Here is a 23127-nt window from a genome sequence, read left to right on the forward strand (position 1 = left end):
GTCCCTGAAAGGGATCTGCATGGCAGACAGCAAATAGGCTGGCCCTGAGTTAAAAAAACTGTCTCTGAAGTCCCAGCAAGTGGAAGAAGGGAAAAGCCTTGCGCAGCAAAGTGCCCCAGAAAGGGGTGGGAGCCGACAGCAAGGACCTCTAAAAGACTGGCCTAGCACCCAGAGCAGCCCAGCAGACAGAACAGGCAACAAGGGGTTGAGCTGAGCATATTTTTTTACTGCAAAAATAGTGCAGGAGCTTTCCTCATGCTCCAGTTAAAACTCTGTACATCACAGAGCTCTCAAGTGAAAGTAGTTACGAGTGCAGTATTGCTTTTTCATTTACCCTTTTAAAATAGTCATCAATGGCTTAAATATACTCTCCGGACAAGTTTTTAATCCTGTTAGAGGTTTTATTTGCTTGTTTGTTTGTTTTTTTACATACAGAACAGCTGATCCTTTCAGCTTAGTCCTTGGTGGATGGGATACCATGTGCTCTTTGGGGTGGGACATTTGGGGACCTCATCAGCATCCTGAGCAGCCATGACCCACTTCGGCATGTAGTTTTTCTTTATTTCCTACAGAATGCTATTCAGTAGCTATTTTATTACTCTGGATATTAAATGCCTATGGTTCACAGAAAACAATAACCTCCCTAAATAGTTAACTCAAACCAAGTTTTTACATCTAAACTATTTTATTACTAGCATGCATTAGCTGTAACAGATTTCTCTTCAGAGAAAAATATAAAGCTCAGTTTCAATATGCATTTAGCCAAATTATCAAGCCCGTATTGTCCTGCACGTAACATTAATAAGTAAATTATACAAGAGACAGTAAAAATTAATCATTTTTACTTCCATCAGAATGCTAGATAATATGTGATAGATAGCTCCCTGTGGCGTGCGGCTGAGAATGACATTATTTAATGACCTTTGCATCTGTAGAGTTAAGATCATGCAGGGTAATTTAAATTTATAATATGTTATGCTTCTTTCATTGTTCTAAAGTTATAAAAATTGATCTGTCGGGGATCATGCAGCTCATGCCTTCAACTGTCATTCCCGTTCCCAAAGATGTCCCTGTGCTTCGCAGGCAGACCCACTGCAAGAAGGCAGGAGCCATTCCTCTTGCTACACTTGGTACATCCAGGTCACCGTTGTTTTTAGTATCAACCTTTCCAGCCCTTGGTATATTTCACTGTAAAATAAAATTTATTTAGTATGTTATTAGCCGTGATATGTTGTCTTCCCATTATGGCCTCTTGGGATTTTTTTCACATCATTTTGATGTACCCTAAAGAAATTCTTCTTGATTCCATGTTATATACAATCGTCCTGCTCATTATTTCCTGCCTCACTGTGCGGTTCCTAGTTGCAGAGGTACCAAACCACATCGATCTGGAGGAGATGCCCACCAGTCCCAGGCCCATGGGGGCGCCCCTCCCTCAGCTACCAGCTGCCTTCTTACAGCTTCACCACACTGGGATTCTCTCATATCTCCCTCCCAGTTTGATGCAGGAAAGGGACTGAGTGGAAATTTAAAAAAAAAAAAAAAAAACACAGCTAAGAGTCTCTCAGGATTTTTTATGAAAACACACAAAGAAATAACATAGAAACAGGAGCGAACGGCTGGACCAGTTCAAACTGAACATGCACACAGTCCGGTGTCCTCCAACATTGCCCACGGCCAATATTTAGAGAACACAAGAAAAGGGCAAGAACACAACAATAGTTCCCAGAATACCTTCCAGAATGACTTCCCAGCCTGCAGCTATTTGTCGTTCAAGGATTTCCTCAAACTGAGGAGGAATCTTTCTATGTGACAGATTTCTTTCCTCCAAGGATTTTCTTCAGTGTTTTTTTTTTTTTTCCAGTCACTTTTTGAACCTGTGCAGATTTTTAGCATATCTTGTACCCTGTAAGATGGACACAACACCTTACGTTAACAAAACAGTGAAGGCACATCACATCATTAAAGGTTGAATGTGTAATTTTGTTTCCCAGGGCTTATAGAATCAATTTTATATATATATATATATATACACACATATATTTATTACTAATAACTAAGTAACAACAGCTAGATTTCTCTATACTATCTTTTAAGAGACCACTTGTCTTCTTCACATATCCTTTGCTTGGATAGCAAAGGACAGCAAGAACTCTCTGACTGGTGGAGCTTCTCTCTTTGGTTTCCAAACCATCAGCAGGGATTTGGGTCAACGTGGTCAGATTACACACGTAAACACATCAGGAGAGAAAAATAACTAAAATTTGATCTGAAATTTGAAAAAGTTGAAAGATAACTCAGTAAGTCACCATTACTCAGTGTTAATTACCTTAAAACAGAGATACAGGAAAAACGTAGAGACAAATATACACTCAAGTATAAGCACTTTTCAAGATTCATAGCACAGAAAGCCTTTGCATTTTATCTATCTCATTAATCTCCAAAAATATTTTAGCTAGGCTCAGCTTTTTATTTCAAGTGCTATACCTTCTATATCTTAACTGTTTATTAGATAGCCTATAAAATAATGTTAAAAATTCCAAAGTTAAAAAATGTGAAAAACAGCACAGTTTCTACATGAGGACAGCAATCCTCCTCACACAACTACACCTTAGGCCTCAGAATCATTGCTATAAAAAATGATAGTTTTGAATATATGTAGGAGAGCTGTATATCAGGATTCTTTTCATTCAGAAAAGAGCAAACTATGTTTTAGTCCAAACATAGTTGGACTATTATTCCATACGTATTTGGAGTACAGACAACAGCTCGGATGGTGCCAGTTCTGATGTTGTTCAGATAGGCGAGGCAGAGCTTGCGCTATATAGCTATTGGGAATTTAAACTTGTTTTCCTCTGTCAAGTGGAGAAGTTTGAGATATTCTTGAAGACAATAATTTTTCTAAAATGACTCATTACATTCCTGAATGCTGACTGTCAGTTAATTATTCAGGAAGACAGCTGAAGTACATAAACCTAAAACAGCTTAACGTAGCCCCATGAAATTCTTCTGCAAGAAAAACTGTGCAACAACATAGATTTATATTTTATATACTTATGCTGAGCTTGTAAACAACTAAGACAGAGAACATGTTTTCCAGTGCTTCCATACACACATACTGTAACCTGTCATGACATTTGTAAAGCTCTATAAAAATCCCTCCCCACGCACAGAAGAAGACTGCCAGCTTCATCCCTGCATTCGCACTTCCTCTGCAACACACCTTGTTCCTGAAAATGCATCAGAAATTTGGGGAAAAGACATCACTGAGGATTTCCCATGGCAGTCTCCAAGCAAGTAACAAAGCATATGTTAAGGTCAAATCTCTCTCATTTTTAATATTTGCAGTTTTTCATAAACATATCAGTAAGAAAATTGCATTCAGTGTGGAGGTGCAAAACATATATAAAATAGTTCAACAAGGCAATAGTTCAACAAGTTGTCATCTGATACTGACAACTGGTATCAGATGTTGAGGAAACGATTGAATAAAAAGTGTCAGTAGGTTATTTGCTCATGTTTTATGCTCTCTATATTTTTATATATATATGCACACACACCTTTGACACTATTTAATCTATTATAAAACAAATACACATATCTTTAAAAAGTTTATACAACAAAACTGGAATAATTGTTACCTAGCCCTCATGATCTCAGCAGTGTACGTGACTGAAAAAAAAAAAAAAAAAGAGCTAACATTTGAACACATTTTAATATTTTTTGGTCAGATGAAACAACATAAAATATAATTCTGCTTCAAGAAACTTTCTTAAATGGCCTGGTAGATGCAGAATAAGTTTGTTGTAACTCTCCCCTCCCCCCCTCAAAAACAAAACAAAACAAAAAAACTACACCAAAATGTCAAAGAAAATAAAAGGATTGGAAATCCTAATAAAAGGCATTGGAAAAAAAGGTGGGGAGAGGCATCTTCAAAGACTTGTGCAAAGGCAGATATAGTTTGACTAAACATTAGCAATCAAGGAATAAACAAAGGGAGAAGAGTTATATCCAGACTCCGGAAAAAAAAAAAAATTATGTCTTTCAAGCAGTTATTTCTTTGTCCTCATCACAATAATTAAAATGAAGTCATTAAAAAAATGACAGTGGTAACCTTTTAATATATTGCTATGTGGATTTAACCATTAATTTCAGAGTATTTCCAATTAGAAGTCAGATTAATTTTTAATCATAGTTTAATGCAATTTCACATTACAAAAGCAGTTATTTCCTTTTATAGCCTGAGCAGCCTCGTGGTGAAATCTGTGTACGCCACCACCAAACGCTTCAACCCTGTGATGCGCTGTGGCTATTTCTCTTCCTGTTACTGTAAATGGGAGCATTTTCCTGGTATTCTCCATATGACTAAATGAATGAAATTGCTCATATGGCCTTCATGGAGTGAAGTATGGATAATTAGTTATTTGTGCTCTCACATAAATGATCTTGAGGAGGCAATAATTGCACTGAATATGCATTAACTTCAAGAAAGACCCTGAAAATTGGCTAGAGAAGTAATGGATTAGATAGCAAATATTTCATTTTAAAACTTCCTCTGAGTTAATACATGCATTAGTCATTGCTGTGATCACACGGGGCCAGTGTGGTGAGCTGTTGTCACCGTACCCTACTCAAACATCACATGCCATTAACAGAAAGTTCCTTGATGCTTTGATTTCTGTTTTCCTTAGTCAATCAAATACCAGCACACTTTTTTTTTTCTCTTACTGAAGTTAATTATGTTTTTAAATCTTGAAATGCTTTCACCTTCTGAACAGAAATATTTATTTTAGAATCATTTTCTCCTCAATGTCCAATTAGCCTTTTCGCAAATAAATAATCCACAGGGTTAGATTTTAGCCAATGTTAACAGGAGGATTCAGAGGAAGAAGAAAGGACAGAGGATCCCCCCCTTCCCCCTTCCCACGTTTGGCCAACCAAACCCAGCTGGCAGCCAGTGGAACAGGGGATCAGGCAGAGGCCTCTTTCCCCAAATATTTTCTCGCCTGGGGTTTCTCAGTCTTCTGGTGGCTCACTTTCCAAAGTAAAGTGGCAAATGCCAAAGCAGAGTTCAGGTGGGAATCCCACTTAACTCATGTGATTAAGCCACCACTAATTTTTCCAGCCATCCCTGCCTAACATCCTCTAGCGATAAATAACTTACCCTTCAATATTAAGTATAGGACATTATATATGCATAGTTTCATACACATCCCACAGCAATCTGGTTTTGATAGATAGAATATATATTTAGCTCTTATCTTGTGGAGTGACTTTTAATGACATTTAGAAGTGCTAAGGTACTTTGAGGATTAGGCTGCTTATTAGTCCTAATGTTCCCTATAAGTGGTTGTTCAGATATTAAACATTCCCTCTGTCAGGGTACATAAACAGTGAGCCCATTTGATACGATGCAAGTTTTCCACATAATTCTGTTTTGCTGAGTTTATTCTCATTACCTTTATACATTTATCTGCATACGAACCTTCATGGTATAGTAATTATTTACTTCATCTTCTCTTTAGTAAGTGCTGAGTCTTAAGAAGCTGCCTCAATTTTTACTCAGACCATCCTTGTTTCTTGTGAATAAAGGCAATGTCTGCTCTCTTTTTATTGGGGATAACTTATGGGACTTTTAATGTGGCTCCTTGGGCAGTCTCTTGTCACCTTCGGACAGAAAAGGACAGAAGTCCTTCTGCTAGCAGCAGACATAACCTCTGAAATTCAGAAAAGAGATTTCACAGAGTGGTGGATGGGTGCATGGAGTAGATAGCCCCCGTGGTCATTCCTGCTCCCACCCGTACGCACAACAAGTGGTATAGTTACCTGTGCTTTGAGCTCCTCCAGTGGAGCATGAGATTAAGGAGATGGATCTTGAAGTCCTCCATGCCCTCAGGTTGAAGATGAAGACAGCAGAGCTGCCATTACGCTGGGGTTTCCCATGATTTCCCAACGAGGACTAGTTTTTAAAATAAAACTTTACATAACTTCCCAGAGTATTTGCCTAAAGAAAAAAATCCCTGTCCTTTCTTGACTTATCCCACCTCTCTTAAAAGCCAACAAATCCACCCATACAGCCCATCATGGATCATGTCCAAGGGGACCACCACCTCCCTAAGCATCACGTGGATGCTTTTGCTGCTTCATTCTTCAGGATTTGCTCTCTCAAACAAGATGATGGATATCCCACTGTCACAGAGATCCCACTCATCATAATTGGCCGTAAAGTCAACTTTTAATTTTGTGCAGAGAAGTTCAGTCAGACTGCAGAATACTGAAGTCTAAACATAGAAATTGATAATGGGAGGTTTGGGTGTGGGGAAGCCAATTGTTTTCCTCTTGTGAGTTTATTTAATGTTATATTTCAAAGTATAAACACAATAGTTCCAGCACTCTTTCTTCTAGAGGAAATGCATGCAGCTTCAGATAACAAGATAATGCAGAGAGAATTCATTTCCTACAAGCTGTCTTGGTATTGTTTATTGAGCTAAATAAATGTGAGGGATGTGCAATACATAATCATAAAACATCTTTCTGTGGCAAGAGGAGCTCGATTCTACATGATAACTGATAATAGCTTTTTGTTCTGGTTTTAGAACAAGAATTAGAGCAATCAGTGATATGAAAAACAGGACAAAAAACAACTCAGAACTGATTCTGCATCTAGTCATACATAAGCTTCCCCATAAGTTTCACAAGACAGGCTGTGACAGGGTGTACAGACATATCTCAGAGGTGTTTCATTAGATGAAATCAGTATTTCTTGATTTGGATATGCTTACAGAGTCATAGCTGATGATTTACCTTTAATTGTTCCTCACGCAAGCCAGTCTTTCCCTCTGCCTACCAATAGTTACGGTGCCTATACAATTAATTATCCATTTACAAATATTACAGTCTCTGCTGTAACCACCCTGTGTCCTCAGTATATCCTAAAGCACTATCTGTTCGATTGCCAGACTAGGCTTTCAGCTTCAGAGTGTAGTTTCAGATCTTTAATTTTCTACCAATTTAACCATATTGAAGATGGCCAATTTCATCCAGATGATGCTAGCTGCCTTTTCTCAATGACTTAAAAGTAATAAAGAAGTCTGACCTTCGTATTTCAAGTGGGGAAAAAAAAAAATCCACACCAGTCCTTGCTCTAATGAGCAGCAATTCTATGATTGCACAAGACAACAGCAGTATCTCAAAGCTTTTGTGGCTGCCAAGTAGAGTGAGGCTGCTTTAACAAGGAGCTGAAACACCTGCTGAAGCACAAGGCTAGAGAAGTACTTGAGCTGCAGCTTGTTTTTCAAAACCAACCGTTAAAACCATGGTTTCTTGGCAAAAGATAACTGAAGAAATATCTCTTGGAGTATGCCAGTCAAAGGAAACGCATCCCCTTTCCACAGAGACAGATTTAATTAGAAATTCATGCCTACAGGTGAGGCTTGCATAGCAGTGAATAGCGTTACATAGCTGTAGCTCTCCTGTTAATCATATAGTGGGACTGCATTTGCATACGAGCAAACGTGGACACACCGGAGAGCTCAGGAAAGGATCTGCTGGAAAATTCCAGTATAGACTAGGTCCAGGTCCCAAGATATCCCTTGCTTTAGAGGCTTGTAAAGCAAGACTTTCTGTACTCTCCTCCACCTCCCTTCCTGCTACCTGCATGGCCCTTGAGCTGGGGCAGACATGGAGGATAAAGCAGGATTTGGTACTGGAAACACATCTGGACTGGATTATGATTTGTCTGAAAGCACTAAGGTGCAATTCCCAACTCGGCTCAGAAACAAGGCAAGAATTTCACAGCTTGTGTGTGGAGCTGGGAGCTGTCAAGCTCCATCTCAGGCTGGGCCGTACCAGAAAGGGTCTGCTAATATATGAACAGACTATGTCGCTGCTTTCAGTGGGAGCAACTAGTAATTTGCAATGAAAATAGAATTCAGTTTAATAAAAACATTTCTGATTTCCCTTGAAATTCACCTTCTACCTCAGTTGCACAGAGTGCTCTAATTTAAGAAGGCTCTATAGAGTAAAGGGCATTTTCATGTTTTCTTATATGGACACAGAACTGTGCAGTCCAGGCAAGGAAACACCTCTACTGAAAATAATATTTCTGTGGAGTCAAATAATCCAAATATTCATGCAATTTAAAAAAAAAGGCTTAATGTTTTAAAACTCTGCAGTGCCGTAGATCTTCAGTCTTATGCAGTAAAAGTAGGAACAATTTGCAGGCCAGCAATCTTGCTGCAAACCTGTAATGACTAAATCGTGATTGATAATATCAATTTGTGAGCAGAACTGCCACCACAATGTCCCATAGCAACAAGAGGCATTCTGCACAGGATTTCCCTCTTGTGCAGTGATTACAGTAATAATGATGAAATTGTTTTGAAAGGATTTCTAAGAGTCTGGTATTCCAGCTGAGTCTGGAGCCTGAAGGAAATAAAAGCTACTTTCAAACTTCTAATTCTTTGTGGAAGTTGGGACACAGTCAAAAATTAGCCCAAAATGTTTTAATACACTTAAGACATGCAAAACCTGAATGGTAAATTTTCACCTTTCATAGGTGGCTCATTACCACTTCAGTCACTTGGCAGCAAATTGCAGAGGTCAATAGTGTGCTTCAGTGCCTACTCAGAAGGCAGGGCACAAACTGAAATCAGCAGTAGTATTTTGCTGGGCTTACGCATATCTGTAGAACATGTCTAGCCAATACTATAATTTCATCCACAGAAGTGGTATAATATTAAGAGATTTGATCTAACATGGATGATAAAAGGTCATTTATGAGGACGGGATAAAATGGTAATGTGCTACGAATTTACAAGTGAGCCTCACTTTTTTCTTTATGCATGTACACACACTCACGCACTTCCTTATTAGCTTACCAGGGAAATAAGCACGCTAAAGTTTGTGTTGAAAAGGAAGGTCATGCTTCACTGTACAGAAAAAGCTACATAAACAATCATCAAGAAAAAAAATCCAGAATGGGTGCAACTGAAAATGGGATTTTACAGTTGCTGTGTAACAACAATCTTCTACATTTTTGCTCCATTTCCTGGAGAAGGCATTACAAATCCTACAGCATACCTAAGACACAATTGTCTGTTTGTTCCATGAGTGTCAATAATTGTTCTGATTGTTCTGGATTGGAGTAGAGCTTGCCCTATATCAGGGCACAGGAGAACATGGAAAAGGAGAGGTTTCTTCTTTCTTCCATCTGATTACCAGCTGTGGGAGTGACTGCAAGGAAAGAACCTCCCTGGACAATACAAATATACTTGCTTTACACAGACTCATAGCTCAAGCAGAGCCCTGTTTGCTTGAACTGGCTCCCAAAGTCATAGCAGAGATCCTCATTGTACCATGTTGTGACAGAGGCGGTGGCAATGCCCCAGTAACAACCTGATTGAGATGCCATTAGGGACAGCAATAGCTAATCATTTTAGTCCCTCATCTATTTCCTGAAGTTTAACTTCTCTTTAATCTTTAATTATTTACCATAGCTTTGAAGAATAAAACAAGGAAAAATGGAACCATTGAAGCTGCCATGCTATCTGCCAAGCTGAACCGCTGCAGCAAACACGATCGATGCGATACAGCCCTAGTCAAATCACCGCGGGGAGCAACTCGTCTCTCAGAAGAGCTCCTCTGCTCTGGTGCTGCAGTTTAAATACAGTAATCTTTTAGAAGTTACTTTACTACCCCTACAAAATGCCTTACCTTTCAGCCTGGCCCCTGATCATCTGCAATTAACATATGTTAAAGTTCCACACTTTGGGAGCAAACCAGGAAGGTGGCCTACTCGTATGAAGGTTTAGCTGACAGTGGCTTAGAAATTTGCAAATACAACAGAGTGCAATCAAGGAATGTGAATGAAAAAGCCATCTGCAGATACAGTCAGGCTCCTTGCAACAGGCATTGGATAAGCATAAATAAAACCCACCGGTCAAAATTTAGTATCTTCACATTTACATAGAATGAGTATATCAAGAAAAATGCAATAATTACTGACAAAAAAAGTACCCAACAACAAGAAAGTAATATTTGCCTAGAAGTGGACTACTAGCAGATGAGTTCAGTGGTCTCAGATCATGAAATCTGTTTGCTTTCTAATGTTTCTGTAGAACTTGAGCTAAAACAAATATATTTCGTCACAGAAGACATTAATGTGTAAGCTAATAGTACTATCTGGAAGGTTTGGGACTGATCTCTTATTTAAAAATGATAAAATTGATCTGAAATTAATTTGGTGTAAAGCTGGATCTTTACACCTCGGTAACAGGAAGGAATGAAAGGAAGAAAAATAGCAGTCAATAGCATAATCCATTTTGGATGTGTTCTGTTCTGCCCTTGCAGAAAGATCACTTAAAAAAAAAATACGTAGCCACAGAATTTTCACTGTATTGGGTATTATTATCAGTAAATCAGACCATATTCGAGTATGCGGATTGAACTACTGAACCATTTCATACATGATATGGGACCTTGTGGTATGAAAGCGAACAATTCAACTTGTATAAGACCATTTTATTACTCCTCATTCTTTACAGTAATACATAAAAAGCATAAAAGGGTGGGTTTTTATCTTTTTGTTTTTGTATAGTTACATGTAAACAATTTTAGCACTGAAATGCACTTTTTAATATTTTTGGATTTTCTGAAATTGCCAAGAATCCTTGAAAAATGCCAACAAATTCAGAGACCTATTTCAAACATATTTCCTAAAAAATAACAGCTGACCTACCCCTCTAGAAGCAGTTGGATTTTGTTATTCTGGTACAGGATGGTTTTGATTTGCTAAACTGTTTTACTGCATATACTGTTAAGTAGGGATACTTTTAAACTGTCATTTCTAATTGTTTTAGCTCTGTTTATTCAGAGGCGTTTAACAAAGTGTAGTTTCTGAGGTCTTTTAGAGCTTATACAGATGAGAATCTGCTCTCCTAAAGAAAAAAAAATTAGATATCAGAACTTCTCTTAGAAACTGAAGTGTTCAAAATTAACCTTTTGTTCAAGAAGAAAAAGGTCATCAAAATGACTAGATTGTAGCTAGCTTCTTGCTAACAAAAGGGAAGGAGGAGGACACTTGCTCTCTATTGAGTGAGCAGCTCTCCTTCCCAAAAGAACACAAAGTCTACCTTGGCAGAGCCGTGACTGTCCCCCTCTTGTAGCCAGAGACATTAAAAAAAAAAAAAAAAAGGCTACAGTGAGATTTAGTCCCGTCTCACTTCAGTGACTCCTTCTGTAAATATAATCAGCACTTAAACCTTGTCAGTAGAGTTGGGGGGGTGGGGATGGAAAAGTAGATATTAGACGTTCAGGAGTTATCCGCATCTTCAGCGAGACCAGATGCTGTGGTGTAAAGTGTGATCATGTTTAAGCCCTACAAAGGGTTACATATACATAAACACTGAGTCCTCAGTCAGGGTTTTTAATATCTTCCAACATTTCTTCTGCTTCCTGATACTTCTCTACCTGCATTATTAGTGTTACTCTGTATCTTACCTGCTCTAATTCCAAGTCATTTTGTTCTCATATAATTTTATAAAGCTTGGGTAAGACTTTGAAAGACACATATACATGTCTTTCAGTATATTTTTCAGATGCTGAGCTCTCTAATCAGTTGGTCTAAAAAGGCCAGGAGTAGCAGCAGTAACACAATCTACATTGCTTAGTTGCAGACATAAAATACAAATATATTCATTTCAAAGTTTTGTACCATTAAATATTTGCTCTTTCAAGATAATCTTATTTTTATTGCAACTATAATTTTTCATGGAAACATGGCTTTGCGACACATAACATATTTAGTTAACTTCAGGTCATTTTTTTCAGTTCATTTCACTTAGTAGTAAAAATCTCATGGCCAAATCTACCTATCAATTGATGTACATGAGATTCCTCTTTAAGTCAATAACAGCCCTTAGCAAGAATCAGTGACTCTTTGCTGTTATTTATACATAAAGAGTTTTATTGAACTAAACTGGTGTTCACAGTTTAGCGTTTCACAATTTATCTTAATTATTTATTTATTTTAAAGGATTGTATTCTCAACTCCATTGGAATCTCAGAATCTACTGCAAACTAAATCAAACCAGAAGCTTACAGGTCAATGATAATCATAATCCAGTGTTTACTGCTTTGTTTATGGACCTCACCATTTTACAAGCAAAATTTCTTATATATGCTTAAATTAGTTTTTGGTGGCATAGCAACAACCAATATGCAAGTAATAACAGGACTGCGTTAAAGGGAGCACTGAATTTATGATCTCCCCAGTAGAAATCCATCAATTTTGATTGGGTTCCAGGCGCAGTTTCTAATATCATTTCACACTATGCTGCACAGTTTCTCACCAAGTTTGTAAATTGCCTCATAAGACAATGTAATACTGAAAGAAATAAACAGAGGTAAATCATTGAATAGATTATTTATTCATTACTAAAGAATGTGTTTTGATTGGCAAAAATATGACTAAAAGCAAGTGTTCCCTACTTTGTTTCTCAGACTAATTCTGAATCTTTTTTAGTATATTGTTATTACTATCACAAAGTCCTCGAATTACAACTGTAAAAAGAATAGCAGGATTGGAAGAGGCATGCCTGTATATTATTGTCCTATAAAATCCTTCAGTTTGGGGATAATTCCTCTGCTTCTCCCTGCCTAGATGACAGTGATCCACAAGATAGAGATTTGATTTTAGACTATGTCCAATTTCACCTATTCCTGATTAAAAAACAGTCATTGCAATAACCATGATCTATAATAAAAAATCTGCAAACGGTATGAAATATCTTCTGTAACAGATATAACCGTATAACAGATCTAAGTGTGATCTTGTGGATTTCACAGCAGGCTGGGAAACCTCAACCTCTATCTGAAACCTGCTGCAGATTGCATGTGTAGTACTGTAAAGTACTTGTAAAGACTCAGGGAGACTGAAAAGGAGAAAAACGTGGACATTTAGGGCTCCATCATGGATGGTGCCAGCCAAGATCCCAGTCCTGCTCTGGCCATCCTTTTGATTTTATCAAATTGGCTTTTCAGAGCTTCACTCTTGGCCACTACCTGCTGAATAATTGAGCTGCTGAAGTTCAGAGGTACCTGCGGAGCTCCTAGTGCCTGTTAAGACTAGAGCACTTGTAAGACCATGCAGAAATAAGTATGGAAGTGTCTGGAGGAAGCTTTAAAACAAGACCTAAAACATTTTTGAGCTGTAGGCATTTCTCACATTTCTGGAGGCTCAGATGAAAAGCTGGCATCCTGAAGATGTGGCTTGGAGTGACTGCAGTAAGTTTTGTTAAAAATCCCCCCCAACCCATTTTCCATCTTGAAAAGTTTTAACCACAATTTTACAACATCCTTAAAATACTTCAAACAAACCTTCCCAGCACTGTAAATGCTTCTAAATCTATGCCCAGAACAACTCTGCTCTCACCAGCTGCTAGGGATCTAAATTTTGTCATGAATGTTTTGGTCTCACAAACTACCCACTCTTAAATCCTATCTGGGCTAGCAGTAAGTGTAATAATTTTAAAAAAGGTGCTAAAAACTTAATGATGAAAAAATTGCCCTCAGGGAAGCTTCTGAGCTACTCCTGTCAGTTAATGCTTAGTGATCCCATCAATTAGTTTGAATCCTGAAAAAAATGAGGATTTCTCTTATACATTCTGATTTTCTGTAATAAATCTTGATCTTCTCATTATCTACACGAGTATCATACAATCCCTTTTTTTTTTTTTAATCTTTTTAAGCTTTTGTTCTTAAAGTTATCTAGTGGAAAAAAGCTCCAAAGGTTAATTGTGCATTGTGTAACCATTTCCCTTTATTCATTCAAAATGTGTTACCTTTGCGTTAAGCTACATGTTCCCATTTGAAAGCATAAATAGAAACATCTGATAAATCTTCCTTACACTGTTAGTTACGTCTTAGGACTCTGCCACTTTTTTTCTTTTTTAATCCAAACCATGCTCATCACAATCTTTCTTCACAGACAATATTCTTTAAGTGCCAGTTATCATTTTTGCTATAAGGTCTTCCTGAAATGCCGAGAACTAAGTAAATTAAACTTATTAAATACTGTACATAAAGAATATTGAGTAAATTACTGCATGTAATAGCTCTAACAACTTCTATAAAGTTAGCATCATATTTTGGAAGGCAGTCACAAGCAAAATGAACATCATGCTCATCGAGCCACCCAGATCGAGACCTTCCTCCCCAACCCGGAATGACTATCATTTCTTCTTCTGTACATTGAAATGGAGCCTGTTACCTGTTCAGATCACCCAACAGGGGGTGCCTAGGCACAGGTTACTGCTGGGTTTCAGTTTAAACTGAAAAAAATGACAGTGCTTAAAATGATCACCCCTCAAACAGCATAGCTGAGCTGAGCTGCAGAAGAGGAAAGCACTACATCAGTTTACCACAGTGGAAGAAAAGCTTGATAATTCAAGCAATTGTGTTATTGCATTTCATATAATTTAAATGCAAAGTGGTTGACTTACAAATAATATATGCATTAAATTTATAGCACAGAATAAATGTTCAATAAAATACATTACCTCCATGTTTGCCCTTTAGTAATAGAACAATCAATGTGATTTTACCATCTTAAGTTATGATGTTAAAGAAAATTATTCCATATTATTATTCATAAATGGGCTGAAAGCCTTGCTCCTTCCATTCTGAATTTGCTTCATGGCAATATCATTCCTGTGGTGATAGATCACTTGCCATTGCTGTTCAAATAATGTGCTACCGGAAAAAGAAACAGGCTGAAAATGACGTGTCCAAGAGTGAGTGCACTGCAAAACGGATCCAGGAGCACACTGCAGCAGGATGAGCACACTGATACGTTGAGGGGACTGTTGACCACTACAACCTCCTATTTTCTAGGCTTCATGGTTTTGCTATTTTAAAGAAAAAGCCAATACAGACAGAGAGGAAACCTACAGTACTTCAGCAAAAGAACAATGTACGTGGTAAGACCTAACATCCAATATCAGTTTCCTCCTGAGTAATGGGAACACGACAAGGTAAAGATCAGACAAAAATTGTTTTACGCAAGTTCCTTCTGCTGCTTTACAGACTGCCCTAGCACAGGTCCTTCTGCTGCTGTTCTTTCTCAGAAAACTTTTACCTTTTAATGGGAAGCAGTCTTTCTTCTTACTAATGGGGAAGTAACTCATTAAGTCTGGAAACCAGATGAATTCAGGTGTTTCAGCAGATGCATACGCTGCACTTTTCAAGCCCTGTGCTCATTTCAGTGTGGCTGTCCCTGCTGATGGAGCACACCCAGGGGGCTGTGCCACCAGCCTGTGAGTGGCCAGAGGCAGAAAGTGACCTCACACTCTTTAAAACTTTAAGATGTTTAAGGGACACAGAAAAGGAGGGGAAAAAAAATGATTTATGCCTGGTATATGAAACTGTCTGAACCTGCAAGCCAACATGGACATGCTTTTCAGCCTGTCCCTGGAGGTGTGCAGCTTCCTGAAAGAAAATTTTAAGGTTCCTGAGAAATTTTGCTTTCTGCTCCTCTCATGAATTGCCACAAGAGAAGGATTACAAGTGCTGCTGCCAGGACATGGGGCTAGGAAGACACAGGAGCAGTCGCTGCTCCACTCAGCCCCAAGCACAACACCAAGCTCCATGTTCTCCACAGCCCATAGAGGCTCCTGCCTGCAGATATGGCTGCTGGGGGTCTTGCTGCAAGGCACCTAACCCCGCTCTTGTCCCTGGAAGTTACAGATTCACCCTCAGTTCAGGGCAGGGACTGTCATTAGGCAGACAGAAAAACTGCCAAGTTCCTTTGGGATATACAATTATATTGCATAAAAGTACCCCTACTTACTTCATACAACAACAACAACAAAGTATTTTTAAGACTAATTCCTTGTCTAAAATGAACACATCCAACGAATTAAGTGTGATTAGGTGTATATATTCTCAGTGTAAGTCTGTCCAAGACAGCACACAGGCTGTTCCCTGTTGGCTAGAGGTGTGTTTCACTGCCTCTGCTGGGGTGAGGCCCAGCGGCTCTTGCAGCGAACGGTCAGATGCACCTTGTGAAACAGAGAGACACCCACACATCATCTGTTCTGTCCACCAAGGTGTTTCCGTGGAATCATAAAAACAAAGATTTTATAGCTTGGGTTGTCAGAGTACAAAATGCAGACTTTTGAAGAAATTGAGATTATCTCCTTGTCAGATTCGCCTTGGGTAAACAGCTGTAACTAAAGGATGAAGATACCCAAAACCCACCCGCACTAACTTACCTTCTCAGGCCTGAGATCCATTCTGAATGTAATAATTTGCCTTAACTAGCTTGCTAAAGTCATACTGTGCTTCAGTACCTGGAGGGTATAAACCCAAATGGACAAACAGCAACACAAGGGGTTTTGTATTGCCCGAGAGATTATTTAAGCATTAGTAATTGATGGCCTGAGAGAAGAGAGGCTGCACCTCCCGATTTCACACAGCAGTGTTTTCTTTCCGAGACAGAAGAGTCAGAATTACATTTGGAGCCCCCAGGGAAAGTGGTATGTTTTTCCCCCGATTCTTTCAGTCCAGCTACTCGCACTGCGTATCATTTCAGCTCCGCTGACCCCAAGTCCTACAGCACATATTACTCCTTATGAAAGAGTTTTAAAATATGAAGTAAGTGAGTTATATGCCACGAACATCCTCGGCTTCTGAATTTGCAGCAAGCAGCATCATGCCGTTTCATGTCAGATGCCCTCAGCAGAGATCTTGGATTCACTGGTGCAGAACCTTTCACTAAATATGAGGTTAAAATTAATGTATTGATCCAATTCTTTTGTAGGCTTTTAAAAGTTCAGACTTTCCATACTTATTCCTTCTCTGTAGTGTAGAGATGCATTCTCTTCATACCCAGTTTTGATGCTTTTTGACTAGTTCATACTTTAAGAACTGTGTGGTCAATATTAAATTAAGTGAAATGTTGCCATACACTTCTAATGCTCAAGAAATTGATATATTTGATAAGTCAACACATTAGATATTTCAGCTAATGTATGAACTGATATCCACACATTTTCAGAGCAAAACTTCTCTGAATATTTGAAGAATAATATTCTCAGATGACCTGGAAAAATGTGCTCATCTCTGGCCATTTAGCTGTTCAGTGTAAATGACATGTACGCTGTTGCCTTGCTAAAGCAGACAGGGAGCATGTGAAAGTTATCTAAACATGGCTAACAGACCAGAAGGACTATCTAGTAGTACTGTAAACAGTAAACATACTTCTAAAATATTATAAAACGTGTTTTTAAAAAGGAAAAGTAAGGATATTGGTTTAACATTTTTACCTGGTCACCTTTACTCAGTCATTCATTTGAATTTCTTCAAAATGTCTCAACCATTTTTTAGGTCCTGAAGGGAGTCACATGGAACAACGGTAACTTGTATTTCAAATGTTTAGTTCTCCTATTCAATTTTGTTGAATGATATATTTGAAAGGACACAAAGAAGAGGCCCAAGTTAAGTCTTTCTTTTTCCAGAGTTTGAAAGAAAAGGAATAGCAATTTAGAGCATTAGAAACTGAGAACCTGGGTAAATTACTACAGCATAAGTACAGATATATCTCAGGTATATATTAGACTAAATAGTGGTTGCTGCAGAAATTAACTGGTAGAACAAGAAGCAGCAAAGTCCTTTACAGACCTGCTTGTGATTTAATGTGTAAGTCATGGAGCCCAAAGGCCACATCACTGCAGTTAACAGTTCATCCCTGAACTTGATCAAATCACATGTTCTTTTTAAAACCCAGTAAATATTTTGTGAATGGGTGGGGGAAGAAAAAAAAAATTAAACAGCAGTATTTAAAGAGTTAAAATTTTAGAGATTTTAGTTCCAGGGAAAACAGCTTTTAAAGAAGCCAACTCTAGCCACTTGAAAGTTAAGAATAGCACTATCTTGGAAAAGGTAGTGCCTAACAAATGATGAAATAAGCAGCACTGTATTTCTACTTCTTGTTAAGATTACAGCTCAGGCAGTTTTCATTGCTCCTTCACAGTGCTCACAGTAAATCTTGGCAAATAGCCCGTATATTGCACAGCATAGACTGTACCAGAGCTGGTAATTACCCCTTCGCATACCACAGCCTAAAGTTTTGAGAAGTATTAATTTAATATAACAGTGTTCCACTGAAGGCCATATATTCCTAGGAAATAGCATGATAAAAGGGACGGAATTTTGTTTAGCCAATATTTTCTTTTAACAAATCAAAACAGAAAGCACATGTTGTTGATTAGTTGGTGAGATTGGTTTGTTAAATCCTCTTTCACTGAGTACAGAAGTACAGACAGCTACATTAATTTCTCCTGAAGCCAAAATAAATAAGATAAAGCTTTTGTCTGGCTTAACCGTTATTACAAAGCAAAGTCTATTCCTTATATACATTTGCTTGGTGACTGTCATAGGCAGCACACCAGGTCCTCAGCCAAATCAAACATGTCTGGCACCCACCAATGCAAGTGAACACTTAGGTGTCAATAATGCAGAGTATGCACCCCAAAAATCTTCCTAATGTTCCAAATAAGTACCACCTGGGATAAACACAACCTCCCCAAGGTTGTTTCAATATCCCACTTGCAGTGAGGGCAGGATAAACCCCATGGCCAACATGGCACTTTGATCAGCCCTGGCCGATACACAGAGCCCGCGAGCTTTCTGCTTTAAGGTGGTCTTGTCCTGCCCAGCTCCTGCTCTCCTGGTGGCAGACTGGGCACACAAGAAGCAGCCCCACACCCAGCACATTTTAGCTGTGCCTCTTTCCTTTGTCCTGTGCTAAGGAGGCATGCTTTGGGTGAGATAATTGGGACAGCTTTACGCTGCTCCTGCAGCATGAGTCAGAAAAAAGAAAAGGATGAACACATTTCCTTTCTAGCTATGCAATCTCAAAGCAGCAGAGATTCACGGCCTTATGCCTTGGCAAGGAAGAAATACACATTTTATTGCTGAAGAAAATTCCTCAGGAATCAAACACGGCATCTGACTTGTCAGATAATTACTTGCTGTCTGTGCCAGCCCCATATTCAGCACTGTTGTTATGCTCTTGCTTACTTAAAGGCAAAAGTTTGACTGTGGAGTTGCTTAAACTTTGCTATAGGAATTAAACATCAGTGGGTCTGACAAGGGAAGAGAACAAATTAAATGCCTTAGAAAGGGGAAGGATTAGACTTTCCAAAGTCTGTTTGGAGAAAGAACTTGGAAGGCAATTTATGTATTAAAACAGATTTCTAACATCAGGGCTCTAATGCATGTACCTTATAAAGACAAATCTTTTTCAACTAAAATGAAAGCCAACTTTTGTCTTTAAAAAAGCTGTATTTATGAGTTATTTACACTCACTTTAGCAGAATTTGAAAAGCATAAGTTGTAGATTCTACCTTTTCTTTCCATTCCCCACAAGCTGTACTGAGCCAAGCATTGTCCTGGCAAAAAACTTACCTCTTACAAGGGTCAAGCAGAAATAAGATTTCCTCTCTAGGTTCCCACAGTTGGATGTGTTGAAGAAGGGGGGAAAACAGACTTGACCCACAAATATTTTGTTTCATCATTCATAACACATTGCATATTTTAAGGTAGATGTAAGAAAAGGACCAAAGCTGTAGCACTACCAGGAAAGGAAAAAACAACCCCCCTTCCCTTCCTGCTGTTATAAAGCTCAGCAGCTACAGCCCCTGGGTGTTTTCCCTCCCCTAACCCCTTCCAGCTGCCCAGGGGTGGAGCCCATTTGCTTCTTAGGACATTAACTAAAACCCCTTGAGCTGATGGGGAGAGAAGGAGCAGCCTAAAACTGTAAGGATAGAGTCTGACCAGCCAGCTTCTACATTTCCAAAGCATCAGAACATAACTGTCTTGGAGCCTCACATCCTTGGCAAAGTGCTGCTTTCACCAATGCCAGTAACCCCAGGTTTCCATCCATTATGTCAAAAGCCCAGGGTAAGAAAAGCAACGACCTGCAGACAGATTTGACTTTTGTGTAGGATTCAACATGACAAGCAACAAATGCCTAGCACTTGCAGCCCAAAAACTGTAAAAGCCAATTGTTTTCTTTGCCACAGCCAGCACAACACATTTCCCCCTTAATTAAGTTCTTAGACCTAGCCTGGTTTCACATCAGAAAAGCGATGTTTGCAAACGGAGCAAATGGATCAGCTGGCATCGCACGGTGCGGCACACTGTGGGCTGAGCTCCAGCTTGGCAACGGGCCCTAGGATTCCCACGTCCCCCAGTCACACATTCAGCTGCAGAAGTGCTGATTTAAGCACAGGAAAAAATAAAGGGTATCACTTCCTTCCCAAATGGATTATTTCAGCAAGTTCAGTGAAGTTTTGTTGAAGTTGGGCATGGCAGAAGAACGCATGTCGAGAGAGCATATGCTCCTTCCAAGATAAATGACAATAAAGAGAGTATGAACTTGTTTGTTTGTTTTTTTTTTCATATGTTCCATTTTATTCAAAGTCAACAGTTTTCAAAGTTTTCTGAGCTGCGGGCTCCTCACGTAGCTCACAAGAGTTTCAGTTGCTAGGCCTTGGTGATATCAGTTATGTATATACTAAATCTCATTAAAACCAAATGGATTAGCACCACCTAATTTGGGGTGCTTCCATTTGCAGCACCTCACTAAACCTTTCAGCCAGGCTTGATTTTCAGAAATACCAAGCACACATTTTTTTTAAAACCAGCTTAGCATTGAGGTGCTTCAGCTTGGGCATGTAAAAGGAAAGAGCCATTGAAAATCACCAAGTACTTCAGAAAACAGAGGGAGGAGGGGTTTATGATGGAGGTTTTGCATTTGTAAATTTTTTATTATTATTATTTTTAATTCTCAGCCTTTGTAAGGATTTTGAGCAGAGTCAAAGGAGATAAACTAAATAACAAAACACGTTACGCAGACACATGGCTTTGTACTGGGTGCCATTTGTATTTACTATGGGATCTTTGCTTAGGAATGTAGACATATTTTAGGGGCAGTGACCAGTTTCTGAAGAAGTTTAAATTAAGACACTGGATTACTGAGTTTTGTGACATTACATGCATTAATCATGAATTTAACTACGCTTTACGAAATTTGCTAGCACCACTTGTACACAGCATTTGAACATATTTTTTCATGCATTCTTCTTTTTGTAGAGAATGAGCTGACCTAAAAAGTACCCATTTGATGAAATCTCTGCACTCAGGATGTCTAATGAGATCATTCATATTCCCTTAGCAGCTGTACTACTCGTGGGGCTCTTTGAAGTTGCAACAAATGAAGGTATGGGGATCTTTTCCATGCAGCCCTTCTACTGAAGTGGGAGACCATCTTTCTTCTACTGGAAACACTACTTTTAATTTCCTAAATAATGTACCTTAAATACTGCATTATATTTTTAAACACAGTAAATTTTTAATAAATATAAAAGCAGCCACAGTCACCAGCTGTCTTGCTTTGAAAAGCATTTTTTTTTTTTTTAAGAGAAACATACAATTAGATAAAAAAATCACAATCTCTCTGTATTAAAAACATCTCTGAAAAATAGAAAATAATGGATATGACTTTTTTTAAACAAAATAGATTTCTTTCAACAATATTCAGACACCTCCTTGGAGAAACCATGATGTGGCCTCTATTCTTTCACTTTTGTTGCCAGTTGTGTTGACATTAATACAGTGGTGGATGCAAAAGTGTGCAGGTGCATGTGTGCATACAGTAGACGGTGCAGTCATGCTTTTAAAGAGTTGTTCCTGTGCAGAAGCATTCATTTAACCCCAGAGTTTAACAGGTTCCACAAGGGCTGCAAAGCACCAAAGCGACCAAACAAGTTCCTGTGTGACACAGTAGCTTCTTGCACATTAATTTCATTTTATATCAGTAAAAGCAATAATATATCTAAAGTATAGCGTGGAAGTTTGAAACAGATAGTTTTCCATGCAGAGCGCATTGGTTTGCTCTTCAACAATTTGCTGAATTAATCTACCGGAGACTGTTTTGTTGTAGCACATAAAACCTGACTGAATATTGTTTTTTTCAGTCCAGGTGAGAGGTGCTGGGTTTCAAGGGGTGATTGGGCTCCAGCAGCAGCCTGGGATGGGTGGGTGGGACCGGGGGTCCCAGGGCTGCTCCAGGGGAGGATGGAGGTCAGAGCGCTCCAGCAAGGCAAGAAGCTGGAGGCTGCCTGAGGCTTTTTTAAACTGGGCAAATTAGATGAACGTCTTGACATCTTCAGACATCAGGTACATATCACGTTCAACATCTTGACATCTTCAGCGGTCAAGTACACGGCCTGTTCTGCTGTGTTTTCCCAGAAGCTGATCACAGCAGCGCTATTTACAGCTTTACAAACTGAGGATGCTTTTTGGTGTTTTGCTGGCAACTACTTGCATTCCCTATTACATTTCATATCTTATCATATCACTTTTACCTTTCTTCCAGCATCACTTCTTATCCCTGCCCATTTAAGAGAGCAGGTGGTACTTTCTGAACTTCACAATTTTCTCGATGTGGTGAGTGCAAAGTCATTTCTCTACTGATATTAAAAAGCAGCAACAGTGGTTGACCCTGATTCTGCACTGTGTTGCACCACTTTTTGAAAGCCGAGGCTCTAAGTGTGTGACAAATTGTTTCTGTCCTGTTTGGGAAGCAAAACAGGAAACAGAAATAGCTCTCTACAAACCTAAGCTATATATAATTGCCAACCTATGCACAAAGCCATACATATTTTATGTGCTGCTGATCTACAATTAGTAATTAACATTCATTCATTTATTGCGTTTCTTTTTTCTACTGTATTCTCATTTACCTGTATTGCGTTGTCTACATCCTTTCTGAAATATCACTTGTTTACCTAAAACTTAAAATCTATTGAACAAATACACTCATCTCCATGTTATAGCTCTCTTATCAGTTCTTAATTGCTGCCTTTTTATCATTCTATTTTTCCTGTGCTACTATTTTCCATGTAATTACCTCCACGTTTGTACTTAATTCTTCCACTTGCTACAAGCAGAGCAGCAGGTCTGGTCTGCTCCCACAGGCAGAGCAGGGGGCCTCAGCTCGCAGCTGCATTACTCCAACACCTTTTGGGAACTTTGGGCCCGTATCAAAGAAAGATCTCAAGT

At 38.8% G+C, this 23127-nt stretch overlaps 1 long non-coding RNA gene across 1 annotated transcript in view; it reads right to left on the reverse strand.

Moving 5' to 3' along the window:
- Positions 1-656: 656 nt before the first annotated feature.
- The window catches only part of LOC121074834, a 36994-nt gene continuing 14523 nt past the window's right edge, over positions 657-23127 (reverse strand). The window contains exons 2-3 of the long non-coding RNA XR_005822557.1: positions 1735-1906; positions 657-1188 (exon numbers count right to left, since the gene is read on the reverse strand). This is a non-coding gene — a long non-coding RNA (uncharacterized LOC121074834). The remainder of the gene's footprint in view (positions 1189-1734; positions 1907-23127) is intronic.

The sequence above is a fragment of the Cygnus olor genome, chromosome 9, assembly GCF_009769625.2.
Source record: "Cygnus olor isolate bCygOlo1 chromosome 9, bCygOlo1.pri.v2, whole genome shotgun sequence".
NCBI lineage: Eukaryota > Metazoa > Chordata > Aves > Anseriformes > Anatidae > Cygnus > Cygnus olor.